This window comes from Octopus bimaculoides, chromosome 8, assembly GCF_046866305.1.
Source record: "Octopus bimaculoides isolate indiv1 chromosome 8, ASM4686630v1, whole genome shotgun sequence".
NCBI classification, from domain to species: Eukaryota; Metazoa; Mollusca; class Cephalopoda; order Octopoda; family Octopodidae; genus Octopus; species Octopus bimaculoides.
The window spans coordinates 96449200-96466699 of record NC_142935.1 but is presented as its reverse complement, the minus strand read 5'-3'; the positions used below and the strand labels follow the sequence as shown (position 1 = coordinate 96466699).

The following is a 17500-nucleotide window of genomic DNA, read 5'->3' as shown; positions in this document are numbered from 1 at the left end:
TTTTCTTTGACTTTTATTTTACTCAGCTTATCTCGCAGTTTCTGTCAGCCATGTTTGTCAAAGTCCTTTCGTTGCCACTCGCGCATGAATGGAAGAGTCAGGTAACTTAATCTAAGACACAGGATAGCAATCACGTAACTCGAACGATCAGCCGTTCTGTTATCTCTCCTCATGGTACTTATTAGCCGAATGATTTTAGAATCGTATAAATACGACAATTTGAAACGGCAGATTAGTGAGCGTTCGTGTAGAGAACGACAATATTCTGAGGGATTAAACATGCTTGCCTAGGCGCAAGCATGGGTGTGTGGTAAGAAACTTGCTTCCAAACCACATGTTAGTGGATTTGGTCGACAGAAACTGGAAGAAGCCCGTCGTATACATACACACACACACACACACACACACACACATATATATATCCTCCGTTTTCCCCTTCTTTGGACTTTCCTTGTTTCCGACGAAGCGCTCCGCTCGAAACGTCATATTCTCTCTCTTTCCTTTCCCGAGCGTCTAGTAACACAATCTGTATCATGTCCTCACGTTGTTGTTTTTTTTGTTGTTGGTTTTTTGTCTTTTTCCTTTTTTTGAACCTATATATATATATATATATATATATATATATATATATATATATATATATATATACATATATATATATATATATATATATACAGACACACACATATATGTATATACGACGGGCTTCTTTCAGTTTCCGTCTACCAAATCCACTCACAAAGCTTTGGTCGGCCCGAGGCTATAGTAAAAGACACACGCCCAAGGTGCCATGCAGTGGGACTGAACCCGGGTCCGTGTGGTTGGTAAGCAAGCTTCTTACCACACAGCCACGCCTGAATTTTCCTGGTGAAAGTAAACAATAAGATAGAAACGTCTGAGTAATTTCAATTCCATTCTCTTCCCTACTTTAAATATGGTTCCAAGTTTTGGCACAAGTCCAGCGCTTTTATGGGAGGGGCTGGTCGATTACATCAGCCCCCAGTGTTCAACTTGTACTTATTGTATCTATGGCATGAAACGTTAACCTCGGCGCCAAGCATTTTGTCCGGTGCGCTAACACACATGCATACGCGCATACATACAAACACGCATACACGCATACATATATACACATATCCATTCATAGAAACATTCACACACACACCGCACATAGATAGATAGATAGATAGATACATACATACATACATACATACATACATACATGCATACATACATACATACATACATACATACATACATACATGCGTATATGCGTACGTAGGTAGTACGCATGCGCACTAGAATATCTTAATTTCTCTCAGCTCGTCGCCTTCCCCTCCTAAATGTGTCAACACAAACTGAACTATCCGAGAGGCTTTCAAACAAGAATATATGAAATATTCTAAGAACGAACTCAATAAGTGATCAATTTGATATTTACTTGCAAATCGTTTATCGGGAATAATAAGAATTAGTAATAAAAATGAAAACGGGATGGGACTTAATTTTCAAGTCGATTCAGTTATTGCATTTTCTTGAGTTGTAAATATCTTGGAGATATCGTTTCATTATTTTTCCTTTAGATTTTGTTTTCTTTGACTTTTATTTAACTCAGTTTATCTCGCAGGAATAATTAGCACTAGAAACCTCTCCGCCTCCATGCAGAACGGTTAGTTCTATAGATTTGCTACGAATGTGTTGAAAACAAAAGGGACTAAATACGCTCAGATGAGAAATGAACCTTATTACTCATCGGAAAATTAATTTCATATCTCTGTAGAATCTATAACGAATCATGTTACTTAATTACCAAAGTGAAAGAATAAATGATTGTTCTATTTTTAGATGAAATCTAAAGTAATTAATCGTTTGACACCGAGGTTTATCAGTAATCAGTTCCTCCGAGAGATTTGATTAATTCCATTGAGTTTCTCATCGAACTTGTGATAGCCAAGTTATTATTTATCTTTTAGAGGAGAATCACCGACAAAACTGAATGGCTGTTTGTTGGGTTGGCGAGTACGCTTTGGGCTCGATACCATTCTATCTCGATCATTTAAAAATGGCAACAACAACAACAACAACAACTACTACTACTAGTAGTAGTAGTAGTAGTAGTAGTAGTAGTAGTAGTAGTAGTAGTAATGGTAGTGGTGGTGGTGGTGAAAGTAGTAGTAGTAGTAGTAGTAGTTGTAATAGTAGTAGTAGTAGCAGCAGCAGCAGCAGCAGCAGCAGTAGTAGTAGTAGTAGTAGTAGTAGTAGTAGCAGCAGCAGCAGCAGTAGTCTGATGCTAATTCTGCGACGAATTTACGTACAGGGACGCAAACAAACCAACTACTGTTGTCAAGCGTTGACACGCGAACCTAAAGACGAGCGCGCACACAAATATACGCATATACATAAACACACACACACACACGCATATACACACACATACATGAATAATACACAGATACATACATGCATGCATACAAATATATTCATGCATGTGCCCAAACAAACATACATTCACACTAACACACATGCATACGCGCATACATACAAACACGCATACACGCATACATATATACACATATCCATTCATAGAAACATTCACACACACACCGCACATAGATAGATAGATAGATAGATAGATAGATAGATAGATAGATACATACATACATACATACATGCATACATACATACATACATACATACATACATACATACATGCGTATATGCGTACGTAGGTAGTACGCATGCGCACTAGAATATCTTAATTTCTTCTGAAAATGTGTGAAGCATCTGAAGTACTGATGTAAAAAAAAATGTAAAATAGAACCGTTCGTTTGTTTATTTTGTATAAAATTATATTGCATATCAAAAATAAAATAACCGGTTGTTAATGACTTTTTCTTAATTGATAGATTGATTTCTGGGGACTGCTTTTCGTAGATACTAGAAATTTAACAAGTTTTATTTGATTAAAACCAACTGCCAACGGCCATTCTTGCATTAAATAGCGAAAGAAAACAAAAAGCAAACGAATTGTTTGCAGACGATTATTTCGCTGTCGGAATCAGTGGAATTAATTATGAGAGTATTTTTGAGATAGATATATATTTTTAGAATATTTCCTTGAGAAGATTGCAATCTTGATTATGATCAATGGCAGATTGATAAATCGGTAACGAATGGTATTGGGTTCCTGATGTCAACATTAGCATAACTGCTGTTGAAGCACGTAGCAGGTTTAACATTGGAAATATGCACAATGAGCAATAAGACTTTGACAGCCATCTTCACAAACAAGGGTTCTTCTATGGAGTCACTCGTTTTGCTAGATACAATAGCCATATTATACCCTATATCATAAAGCAAGAATGCGTTCATTGGATGTTGTAGTCGATGGAAATACGTGGAAAACTCTTGGTCGTAGGTTCTGCTAGACCAGGACTATCCTGCAGTTAAATAATAACAATAATTCGTTATGAGCGACGGAGGCAGTATTAGTACACAATAGCAATCTGTGATATCATACTTAAAGTAGATACACAGATTTCCCGCGGACTCGTAAGGCCAACTACCCTGTTTCCACGGCGTATATAAATGACTGAAATCGCATAATTCCTTCTCAGCAGGGTTCCGGTCGATTGCATGGTTCAAAGTCAACAAATTTTGAGAGGAGGGAGCAAGTCGACTACAGCGGCCCCAGTACTTGACTGGTACTTTATTTTATCAACTTCGAAGGTTTGAAAGACAAAGTTGACCTCGGTGAACTCAGAATGTCAAGAGCCGAAAGAAATGTCGCTAAGCATTTTGCCCTACGTGCTGACCATCCTGTCAGTTCGCCGCCATATTGTATCGTACAAAAGAAACATAAAGAGATAAAAATGTCCTTTTGTAAAACACAACACATCGCATTGACTTTTCATACAAGTTACACGTGACTTTACTCCGTTTTTTCACTCTTTTAATTTCTTAGCAATATCTACCTTCAAAAGTTATATACAGTAATCCCTCGAATATCGCGGGTGTTGCGTTCCAAAAACTCCCACGGAAATAATTAAAATCTAAAATAAAAATAAAAAACATCTATCGGTCGCAGACCCGGACATATTGAGGAGTCCGCGATATAAATTTACATATGTTAGCCAGAAAAATCCGCGACATACTGAGCACGTGATAAGTGAACCGCGATATGGCTAGGAAATCCTTAACTCTTACCAGAAATGTCTAACATGTAGCTTATGAGACTGACACTCTATCTCCAAAACACCTTAGGTAAACTGTCCACTAGCGTAGCTGGAGGGCGGAGCGGTTGGGGCGGCACTTTGGGGGTCTGCTGTAGGCAATATGTGTTTTTCGTGGGGTCCGGAGGCGGCAAACAGAAAGGCGACGCTAGTGAAACTGTCTTAATACAAATCAGGAAGTAAAGTGCTTATTCTGATTTAAAAAAGAGATCACTGTCCTATAATATACTAGGGTTTATTTCAGCAACTTTAAACGTTCATTGTTAAATTATTTTAAAGTCAAAGAAAAACTTTGAAAGGAAACCAAGAGAAATAAGTGGTGTGATGTTGTTATGTTACGTTCGACAAATTCATGCAAACGAGGCTCAGATTTCAGTGGTTCATTGTTTAGTTTAGTCTATTCGAGGGCGAGAGTGAGTGTGTGTGTGAGAGAGAGAGAGACGCACATAGTGATAACATGTTTAGGTTATTCAACACACGATATTTTGTAACTCATTTAATTTCCTACGTTAACAAGGTCGTCATTCTCCCTAATAAAAGTAACACCTTCCTATGACCGAGATATCTAATGTACATTCATGTCGGCGCACACACACGATTAAATATAATTATTTTTACTGATCAACAATTCCCTCTAAAGTTATATTACGCTAGTTTCGATTCAAGTTTAAACATACAAACACGATCATTCTTTTAAAAATTAACTAGTTCCTCGGTAAACGAGGAGAGGCATTTCTCATGACCTGGCAACCACCGTCCCACGGGCTTGGGAAATCGATAAAGCTGCTTCTGTTAAGTTTGAACATTGGTAAGTTGATGGTGGTAGAAAAAGAAGGGAATAAAAAATGAATTCAATTTTTTTACATATTTTTTACGTTAAGGAAGGAATTATCGTGTTTATCAGTGGTTCTCAATCTGTGGTCCACGGATCCCTGGTGGTCCGCAAAGGTACTATTGAGGGTCCGTGAACTAAATTCAAAATTTGGTATATATATAGTTGAAATTTATAGAAAAGGCGAAGACAGGTGTACGAACAACAAGCAGGGAAAATGAAAAAGTCTTATGTTTCGAGTCTACGCTCTTCAACAGAAAGGAATAAGGGAAAATAAGCAGAAAGAATAAAAAAAAAAACTTATAGATTTAGCGGTCAAGCATGGCGAATTTACCGATACTGTTATTGTACGTAGGTAAATGTGCTTTCTTCGTTGTAGTTTAATTAATAATGTTTGTGTTTAATCTTTCCTAGGCGTGTTGTATTGTTGGTACGGCTGTTATTGTATGTGCGGAATAGTTTTATAAGACATCCATTTGATATGTGTGTGTGTGTGTGTGTGTGTGTGTGTGTGTGTGTGTAAAGATAAGCGTATTAAAAGGGGTCCGTAGGAAAACTCATTTAAATAAAAGAGGATCCTTGGTAGTGAAAAGGTTGGGAACCACTGGTGTAAATGTTTAATGAGGAGTCTAAGGAATGAGACGCACAAAGGGAGTAATCATCATCATCATCATCATCATCAACATCATCATCATCATCATCATCATCATCATCATCATCATCATCATCATCTGCTTAGCATCCTGTTCTGAGGAAACGTTCTGATTGCGATTGCTTTACGCGCCATGGAAATCGGGTGACCGACTCTGTGACCCATAGGACTCGAGACAATAACGTCCAGGGCTTGTTGATGATGATGATGATGATTACTCCCTTTGTGTGTCTCATTCCTCAAGTTAAGTTCAGCATGGTGAAACAAGATTGCTTTCCGAGCTCGAGAAGCGGTGATAGGACCGAACCCAGAACCACATGGTTGCAAAGCGAGTGTTTTAACTACACTGCCATGCCCGCCCCTATGCAAACTTTTCTATGAATTCCTTTTAAACTACCCCCAGTATTTAATTCCGTTATCTTTCTTTCATTTGTTTCGGTCATAAGACTGCGGCCCTTCTGGGGCTTCGCCTTGAAGAATTTTTTTAGTCGAATCAATCAACCACAGAACTTAGTTTTTTTAAAAGCTTGGTAAATATTTTATCGGTCGCTTTTGCCGGACCGTTAAGTTTACGGGGACGTAAACACACCAACACCGATTGTCAGACAGTGGTGGGGGACAAACACAAACACAAAGACACACACACATCTGTCTGTCTGTCTGTCTGTCTGTCTATCTATGAGGGTGGGGGTTCTTTTAGTTTCCGTTTATCTCATCCACTCACAAGATTTTGGTCGGCCCAAGGCTAAAGCAGAAGACACTTGCAATTTTTTTTTTTTTTTCTTGTGCGCTCCCTCGAACTTTTGAACCTGGCTACGCCCCTGGCTGAAGTAGATTAGGGGTCGGGGAACTTTCTAACTAATCTATTTACGCCGACGTTGCCCAATTCATTTGAAAGGAAGAAAATCATTGATTCTTTGAATTCAAGAGGTTTATTGAATCTATTTATATGGAAAATACAAATATAAATATAAAAAATATAAAACAAATGCAATAAAATATGGTGTGACGTCTCCTAAACACGTCCATTACATTGGACAGATGCAGCGTTGCCAGAAGAGAAATTTCTGCCGTAACAAGGAAAAACATTTGTTATATAATTTTACTTATGTCTATGTAGGCGCAGGAGTGGCTGTGTGGTAAGTAGCTTGCTTACCAACCACATGGTTCCAGGTTCAGTCCCACTGCGTGGCACCTTTGGCAAGTGTCTTCTACTACAGCCTCGGGCCGACCAAAGCCTTGTGAGTGGATTTGGTAGACGGGAACTGAACAAAACCCGGCGTATATATGTATATATATATATATATACATATATTTGTATGTGTGTGTATATGTTTGTGTGTCTGTGTTTGTCCCCGTCAACATCGCTTGACAACCGATGCTGGTGTGTTTACGTCCCCGTAACTTAGTGGTTCAGCAAAAGAAACCGATAGAATAAGTACTAGGCTTCCAAAGAATAAGCCCTGGGGTCGATTTGCTCGACTAAAGGCGGTGCTCCAGCATGGCCACAGTCAAATGACTGAAACAAGTAAAAGAGTAAAGTGTTATGTCTTATGAGCCCTCATCACCCACAAGAACTTCATTTTTTACCCCGCTTGGGGTAATTTACCCCGGTTCGCCGATCCCTGAAGTAGATGGTGATGCTCACTTGTCTCATCTCACGTGTCTTTGAATAAAATAAACTGTTGAATCATTTCTGTCCAACCGTAGTTGACGTCTCCTTCTGTACGTGCCTGCAAAAATTCTAATTTCATCTTACCTGCGTGGTCAAAATACTTTAGATCTAAAACATTAATTTTGGCAACAACATTTTTTAAATACCCAAATCTTTTATCTGTTCTATTTATAACAGAATCTCCGGATGCTAGAAAATATTTAACGAAGACTTCTTTCGTGCATCAACTAATCTTTTTCTCGTCTATGATTCATTATAGCCTCTTTGTCTTTTACGTTCCTTGTAATGTTTCTATTCTGTGTTTACATTACACTTTTAAGGCAGCTTGGTTGATTCATTCTTCCTTTGTTTGAATCGAGACATTCTTAAACTTATCTCGTACGTTTTTCATAACTTTTACAAAAAGCTGAATCAGATGAGAAGCCGTTACCTATCTTGATTGTTGCTTGTTCCTTCTCGAGCCATGCCTGACTAATAAAGGCCGGTTTCCCGGTTTTAGTGGCGTACAGGTTCCTCACCTGGACGGGACGCCGGTCCGTCACAGGTGAACTGCTAGATGCAAGACGAAAGAGTGAGAGAAAGTTGTGGCGAAAGAGTCAGCAGAAATTCGCCATTACCTTCTGCCGGAGCCGCGTGGAGCTTAGGTGTTTCGCTCATAAACACACACATTGCTCAGTCTGAGATTCGAACCTGTGATCCCTCGACCTCGAGTCCGCTGCTCTAACCACTCAGTCATGTGCCTCCGTATCTTGATTACATTTGTGTATTTCTTTGGATGAGCAGTACTTGCAGAAATTCCAAAGTTATCTTGAAAATTGTAAGGTAGTTGGGAGTTTATTGAGAACCATGACATATCTTTTGCATGTTTCAGTAACTGAACTGCGGCCATGCTGGGGCACTGCATTGAAGGGTTTGGTCGAAAAAATAGACCCTTCTACTTAATTTTTAAAACCTGGCTCTTATTCTATTGTTCTCACTTATAGAACCGCTAAGTTACTGGGAGGTAAATACACCCACACCATTTGTGGGGCAAACAAAGACACAAGGACACACACACACACGCAATCATAAGCACACTCTCACAAACACACATACACACATAAACACACACACACACACGCAGGCCCATGCGCGTGCGAACTTAGGCCATCTGCATAGATGTCTGGAACTGTCTACTGGCAAGAATGGAGGCGCATATCGCTCAGACTGGCAAGAATAGTTGACACATGTCGCTCAGCTGCGTCAACATTTTGTAAATTGAATCACGTCACGGCTTGAAACTTATTGGTTGCTTACTAGACCAATCACGTGAAACTATTGTGGTTAAGTCGTGGCTTCTGACCGCGTGTCTAGCGATTCGGTCTCGAATCACCACTACACTAGTTCAATTTGGTTAATTCTTCGAATGAAATTTGGTTGACAGAAGCAGTGAAACTGTGTGGAAGCTTATCGTGTGTGGGGGGTATGATGGGGTGGGTAAGACAACTGGGTGGGAATATTCTTTTCTACTCTAGGCACAAGGCCCGACATTTTGGGAGGGGGCCAGTCGATTAGATCGATCTCAGTACGTAACTGGTACTTAATTTATCGACCTCGAAAGGATGAAAGGCAAAGTCGACCTCGGCGGAATTTGAACTCAGAACGTAAAGACAGACGAATTACCGCTAAGCATTTCGGCCGGCGGGCTAACGTTCAACTGGGTATGAATATTGAAGCATACTGCAGTAATTAAAGTCAAAATTAAATTATGTGCGCAGTGGAATAAAGGATGCAACTTCTTTAACTTTGGTTTGGAATCCAGATATTTGACTCAACATGGTGCTTGCTCCATCGTAAGACTGACTGTAGCACAATTATAGAAACCCTTGACATTTCGACTGATAGAAGTCAAGAGTTCTTGCTCCAGGCAATTCACTGAATTGTATAAATCGTTCCACGGAACTGCAGTTTATGACTACATATTGCAGACATAAAGAAAATTAAGCTGCACCAACAGCAGAGTCAACAATTATTGCAGGGTACTTAGTCACTTATTTTCATTGTACCTCGGAAGGGTCATATGCCAAAATAAGCACACGCACTATTCTAGTTCACTTCTTTTATTATTATTAGTCAATTTATTAACCATTTAACAAATTAACTAATCGATTATTTGATTAACCATTCGATCAAGCAACTAAGTTTGTTAAAGACTCGGAATAGGGAGGACATGTCATTGATGAGTTTGCGACTTGCGACGAAAGGATTTTCAAAAAGACCCTAACTGATTGATTGATTGACTGATTGATTGAACGGTTAACCGAAACGATTGATTAGTTAAGTGGTTAAATAGTCAATTGACAAATAATAACAGAAGTGAAATAAAATCAGTGCATGTGTTTATTTTTGGCATAATGACCGTCCCCAAGATACAACAAAATGTGTTTCAACACATGAGTTCACATTAAGAAACGAAATACAAAAACGTAATCTTCTAAACTTTGTCACTTTTTTTTCTTCCAGCTATTATAATTGTTAGAAAACGGTTTAAGTATTGAATCAGATGTTTTTCATTTCTGTCGCTGAATAACTGTTGCTCAAGTAATGCGACTTTGATGAGAAAAAACTAAATTGCACGAAAAAATTGTCTTCATTTATACTTGATAAACCCAAATCTTGATATCGGTAATTATCACAGAATGCCAATCTCTATGTTCCCCATCTAGAAAGCTGCATCTACATATAATACAGATTAGAATCATCCTCGTACTATCTTTTCCATTTCTGCTGCTATAAGGCCAACGAAAAACAATTGTGTCATTTAAGAAACGATGTATGATAAGGAAGAAGTGCTCTCCTGATTTTTTCGTCAATTCTTTTTCTTGTGAAATTTGTATATACTTTTAATATATGAACTGCAGGTTATATATTAGAGGAATTACCGCCTTAATGCATGAGCACACTGAGAAATGGCCCAGGGAACTCGCGAGTCTAGGGCCCAATTCTGATCTATGTGGTGGGTTGGTGTCAATAAATACTATAGGGCCGAGTGAATTGATTTTCCCGAGGGCCTACAATGCTGTTAAGGCGGCTCTAATTAAAAGACCATCTCCGAGACTGTTCCTGTAAAAGGAAACCCGCAAATCAGATTGAAGTATGATTTTGAAGTTTCTCTTTTTTAAGTGGTTTTACTGTGCGCTCACACACAAACCTAGAGCATATCTGTGACTACTTACCTACCATTATCTTTGACTAGATGGTAATGATAGCTTGGTATGGTTGGGTCTGACACCTAATCTGAATGCAGATTTCGGCCTCTGATCCACAGGCGTGCTGTTTTTGTCTTTTCGATCGCTACTATAATGGCCCCTGCTCCTCAGAGCTATCTGATCAGAGCGAACTAATCCGTCAGGTACCCATTCGTCTCTCCACTTGTGATCATACTTATTGTACCTACTCCCCACCACCAACTCAGCCACTATAACCACCATACCCAGTCCTATCTCCTCAGAAATCCTCCCTCTGGAATCTTCTCGCTCGTCTTTCCTGTCGCTGTTGATCTTTAACAATTTAAGGCGAATATTAACGGCATGTGTGTGTGTGTGTGTGTGTTAGTATCCCCACATCGCTTGACAACCGGTGCTAGTTTGCTTACGTCCTTCTTTCTTAGTGGTTGGGCAAAAGAGGCCGATAGAATAAGAACCGGACTTAGGAAAAACAAATAGGTGCAGGAGTAGATTTGCTCGACCAAAGCCTTCATGGCCGTATTCTAATGACTGGAACAAGTAAAAGTTAAAAGATAAAAGATACTTGGCAATAACCTAGATGCGTCTGTTTAGTCCAGGGGTGGGGAAACTTTCTTGTGCGGCGGGCAAAAGTTTCCAAAGATAACGGTCCGCGGGCTGATCACAAGTTCTAACTCTTATAATCTGTGTAGATCTTGTATATATTTATGTATAATTCGATATACATTAATAAAGATAAGTTCAACACATTAAATTACGCGTAACATCTGCATTAACGCGTAACATCTGCATTAACGCCACCACTGAATTTAGGACATTTATATTACTTATGAGGTATTCTATATTTTTCAGCTAAAGTGTAGTTGGGTCTCAAGGGGGTGGTACAAACCTAGCAATATGTGTTTTATAGTGAAAACAAAATTTCCATTCAAATGGTAATTACCGGACGATTTTTCTGTTCGAGTCTAACTGTTTTAAGTCGTAGTGGAAACGCGACCTATGTCGCAAATGGGCATAAGAATATTGTATAAATTTTATAATTGAAAAATTTACTATATTCTGTACATACGAGTATACCAGCCTGTGGGCGCAATAAAATGGAATCGCGGGTGCAATTGCGCCCACGAGCGGGGGTTTCCCCAAACCTGGTTTAATCGGTCGACTCCTAGAAAAGCTACTTGAGTTAACAAGAAGTCAGTCGGCTTTTGTGCATAATTTTTGTTCATTTAATTCATAAAGCTTCATAGTGTAAGATTTCAATTATTTTTACACATTCACGAAATATCTTTCGTTAACATACCGAAGAATTTCTGATCACACACACACATACACGCACGCGCGCGCGCACACGCATATACATATGTACATGTATATGTGTAAGTATATATGTATATATATACATATACATATACATACACACACTCATATATATATATATATATATATATAAACACACATATATGTATATATACTACATATACATTACATACATACACACAGATAAATACATTCATATACATTACATACATGCATACACACACACATATATATATATAAACACACACATATACATATATATATATATATATATATATATATATACTACATATACATTACATACACACAGATAAATACATTCATATACATTACATACATGCATACACATACACACACACATATATATATAAACACACACATATACATATATATATATATATATATATATATATATATATATATATATATACTACATATACATTACATACATACACACACACACATCAATACATTCATATACATTACATACATGCATACACACACACATATATATAAACACACACATATACAAATATATATATATATATATATATACTACATATACATTACATACATACACACACACATAAATACATACATATACATGACATACATGCATACACACACACACATATATATAAACACACACATATACATATATATATACTACATATACATTACATACATACACACACATAAATACATACATATACATTACATACATGCATACACACACACACACATATATATATACTTATACAGACACATTAGTCACGTGCAAATAGTGCAAATAATATAAGTAAAACATCTCAAACTGCAGAGACCAAAAGCTATTGAATAATATGAGAAAAAGGAAAAAAAAGAAAAGAAAAAAAAAGTTGAATGAACCGGTGTCGTCGGATGTCAATATCCACGCATGCTCAGTGACGTTTACTGATCAGCAAAGTGTAACCCACATTTTCTCTTTATTTATACATATTTCTTCTAATAATAACCGATCTGTGTAATTCCTCCATATGGCTTGTAGTTGCCATGCATTGACCGTTTGTTTCAAAGTGGTTTATGGAGTACATATTTAGAATGTTATGTGACTGTAAACAATTATTAAGCTAACCTGGAAGTTGTAACGGTGACTCATTATCGCATTTCCTCGTCTATTCTTCTATCCCCGCTGCAACTATATCCGTGACATTTATTATCGCTGTTTCGATAGCAGACTTTAAACATTTAAAATAATAATAATTATCATTATTATTACTGCTACCGAAAACAGAAACAATAGCTCGATTTCTTAAACACTCCTCAACTAAAGCAGTTCTCTTTTAAATTGGGCTTTCCCCCTCCCCCCAGTTCCATCTCGAAGTCTAGTCATGAATTATTTAAGGTAGGTATTCCTCTGTTAAATACTTTTCTCTCTCTCTCTCTCAAAGTAATTCCTCTTCGCAGAGTTGCGTTGGCAGGCTGCATTACCATACTCACAGACAGTATCCTCCTCCTACAACATGTACATTTACAACTAAGCGTACCATACATATTCCTACTATGCTTATAGTAATGACTATTCATGTGCTTGCACACATACAAATGTACATATGTAATATTAAAAAAACAACCCGACAAACAAAACAAAAAACACAGTCTTGTTTTCTTATTCAAAGTAATGTTCTTAATATTTAAACATTTGTAATTAATTTACAAGATGTAGGGATATGTTTGCATTTTTAATATCTTTTTACATCCGAGCTAGTAGACGAAATGTGCCACGCATGCATATATATATATATATACACGCGCGCACACATATACACACGATATATAGTTTAATATTTGTGAGTTCTTTCGCTTTAAATCCTCTGTCTATCTATCTATCTATACATGTGACTGTCTATCTATCTATCTATACATGTGACTGTCTATCTATCTATCTATACATGTGACTGTCTGTCTATCTATCTATCTGTCTGTCTATCTATCTATCTATCTATCTATTTACCTATCTATCTATCTATACATGTGTCTGTCTATCTATCTATCTATACATGTGACTGTCTATCTATCTATACATGTGACTGTCTGTCTGTCTATCTATCTATCTATCTATTTACCTATCTATCTATCTATGTGACTGTCTGTCTATCTATCTGTCTCTGTCTGTCTATTTATCTATTTATCTATCTATTTAATCGGTCCGGTAACGAAGGGCAGTGTCAATCGCTTTTTCCCAGTTTAGGGTATCTCGGGTAACCAGATGAAATCACTGGCATGTAGTAAGCTTTTGATGTCTCCGTTAAACTGTTATTTAACTCTTTCCTTTTCCTTCCATATTTCTATATAATTGTCTATACCGTTGATTATTGTCAATGTCAATTTCCTCGTGTTGAGAGGAAGAGAGAGAGACTTCGCACTTTAAAATGTCACATCTCTTGAAATAAATGAAGAAGACGGGATGGACTTTACATGATTTTTTTGACGATTAGTGTTAAGGCTTATAGGAAACATGTTGAAAACCCTTAAACTTTAGTCATCACTGCATCGTAATTGTTTTATAGTTAAAAATAATAAATTGTGTACGAGGTAGGAACTTGAATGCGTGCGTGTGTGATTGCTATCAGTCTTGATGTTAAAGACATTCCCTTTTTGGAAGTTTCTGGAAAGATTTCATTAAGTCTTTTCCTTTCATGTCATTCCAGTTCTTTTGAAACGAGATGACGTGATTTGTCAGTACTTGTCTCGGCAGGGTACTATCATTCAGCAACCCAGAAAATGGATAATAACTACATGTCATGTAGTTTTCTCCTTTTAACGATCAGCTTTAGACAATAAACACCTCCTTGGATGTCTTCGGCTGCCAAATAACACCCGATCTCTAAAATTAATGTCTGTTTAGTCTTATATCCTTATTGATACGTGTTGCATTGCTCTGAACTCTTGGGAAATCATTCTTCATTTACACTTCTTTTGTTGCATGAGCTTGTAATCTAAATATTCTTTGAATCTTTTATTTGCGCCACGATTCGCAACTCTCATTTCTACTTTGAGACACACACTCACTCACACACACACACTGTATTGTGTAGAAGAGAGAGAGGGTGTATGTAAAGTCTAAAGTGCTATTATACGGTTGTGGTTGCCCACACGGCGCACCGTTGTATATCCACAAACGTACATAACACGATGGCTATTGACATTCATAAAATATGTTCACACAATACAGATTTTTAGTATTGGCTTTCGTGTTAAAAAAAAATAAAATAATTTGTGTCTGTGATCAAGCTGTCACAACTTGTTGAGTTGAGCACTCCTCATCATTTTCATACTTTAGTAGTAATCAGTCAGCTGTTAGCTACGCGCTCTTTCCTTTCTCTTTACGTATGCTTACGTACACACACTTACATTCACATCAGCATTTCCTCTTGTAATCTTGACTAATTTTATCATATTTCCTATACGTTTCGTCGCGATTTTCCTCATTTCCCTTCGTGATTAACTCTACGCTCGCATCCCAGCATCTACGCGCAGGAAATCTAAATGAGATATATATTTATAAAAAGCTAATATTTCTTGTTTGTTTGTGGTCTGCAGCAATATGTATTTCTGATTTTAAACTTTGCAGATGTGCAAGTTGAAACATCTAAAATTGCATTAGTTTGCAAAGATGAAATGATGTAATGCGGACATATTGTTCCCAGATTTTTGCATTGATTTTATAGCAAGAACTCCGTTGGTACATGTTATTACCCATGCCATTATCTGGTGTTCTTCCTCGAAAGCAAACCACCCCCGTATTGACGCAAAATAATTTATATTTAATTTGTGCTACATGAAAACTTCCTTGATTTTTCTAATGTCTGAACAAGCTGGAGTCCTGTTTAAAAAGTATTCTCTGCCAGGGTTTCAATATATATTATTACCAGTTGAGTAAGGTTTGGAAATATACATAGGAGTTGTCAGAAAAAGCATATTTTTTAATTTTTTTATCACAGTCAAATTCTATTCCAAAATGCTAAGCTATGCCAACTGGGAATTAAGGCAGTACCCATGTTTGGTTGTTATGCAAATTGCATAAGCTTTTGAGGATAAGTTTGAACCGATGACCTTGTAGTCAGGCCTTTCAATATCTCCCTCTTAGCCTTCTGTTTATAGCTACTTTTGTTAACTACTTTGGTCTAAGTTTTTTTCTTGTCCACACATATTACTGCGTGTGCTGGTGTCATGTATAAAGCACCCAATACATTCTGTAAAGTGGTTGGCATTAGAAAGGGCATCTAACTGTAGAAACTATGCCAAAATTGGTAACTGGAGCTTGGTACAGTTCTCTGGCTTGCCAGCTCCTCTCAAACTGACCAACCCATGCCAGTATGGAAAGTCTGGCATGATTGTGTGGTCAAGAAGTTTGCTTCCCAACCAGATGGTTCTAGGTTTAGTGCTATTGCAGGGCGCTATGGGCAAGAGCCTTCTACAAAAGCTTCGTGAATGAATTTTCAGACAAAAATTGAAAGCAGGGCTGCTTGTTGTATATGTGTGTATATATTGTTTGTTTGTTTTAGCAGTGCATGATTGTCGTAAATGAATGTCGCCCATTTCCAATACTCTATGAAAATTATGTCTAGCCATGAGGAAATATCACCTTGCTTGGAAATGGGTAAGTGTAGATGATACGAAGGGCATTTGGCCATAGAAAATCTGTCTCAATAAACTCTGTCTGACCATGCATCTTCAATATGCTTGCTTAGTCTTGTGCTCACAAGGAACTTTGTATATCACTTGCAGACAACCTATAGCCCTGCTTACTTCCATTATGACTCAATTCCTGATGAACAGTATCTCATATAGCCTATTGGTTGAAAAAGTTTGCCTATACCTGCTCTATACAGTTATTTGACCTGCTAGAAATAGCAGCCTAAATTTCCTTCAAATTATACTCAACCTTCATAAAAATGAGCATTTTGAATTATATACTCTGGGTTATGTTATTTCTGACAAGCTGATGGGATGGTCATGTCTTGACTACCTTTTGATCATAGGTCTGTCTTCTTGATAAACATTGATTTGGTGTTAAAGAAAATTGGTTTGTCCATGCTTTGTCAAGTAATTGATCACTGTCATCATCCTCATTTGTCCATGCTGGCATGAATTAGATGGTTTGACCAGAGTTGGTAAGATGGAAAGCTGCACCAGACTCCAGTCTGATTTGGCATGGTTTCTAAGACTGGATGCCCTTCCTAATGCCAACCACTTTACAGAGTATACAGGGTGCTTTTACGTGGAGTGCTCCTGCATGGCCACAGTCAAATGACTGAAACAAGTAAAAGAGAATATAAACTTGGGACTTCAGAATTTTAACATTCTGCATTTGAAGCTTTGCAGTGGATCTTTCTACAGCCTTTATTACTGCTTCACCTGTTAATCTGGGACCCTCTAACTTCTGTCTAGTTAATCTGCTTTTATAATGTTAATAATTGATGGTGTTGCTGCTACACTCGTCATGGCAGATAAGCTAATAAGCTATGAGCCACCGAGGGAATTTATATGTGGTTGCTTGACCTGCTTAAAAATTGCAGCCAAATT

At 37.6% G+C, this 17500-nt stretch overlaps 1 protein-coding gene across 4 annotated transcripts in view; it reads left to right on the top strand.

Moving 5' to 3' along the window:
• Positions 1–17500, top strand: part of LOC106877646 (kelch-like ECH-associated protein 1) — a 115277-nt gene that overhangs the window by 54715 nt on the left and 43062 nt on the right. The window contains exon 1 of one of the 4 annotated variants that reach the window (XM_089356847.1): positions 12773–12879. The exons of 2 other annotated variants lie outside the window; for them this stretch is intronic. The gene's annotated coding sequence lies outside the window, so the exon portion shown is untranslated. Of the gene's footprint in view, positions 1–12772; positions 13317–17500 lie in introns of those variants that run through there. One more of the 4 variants, XM_014926593.3, reaches the window with a different exon arrangement.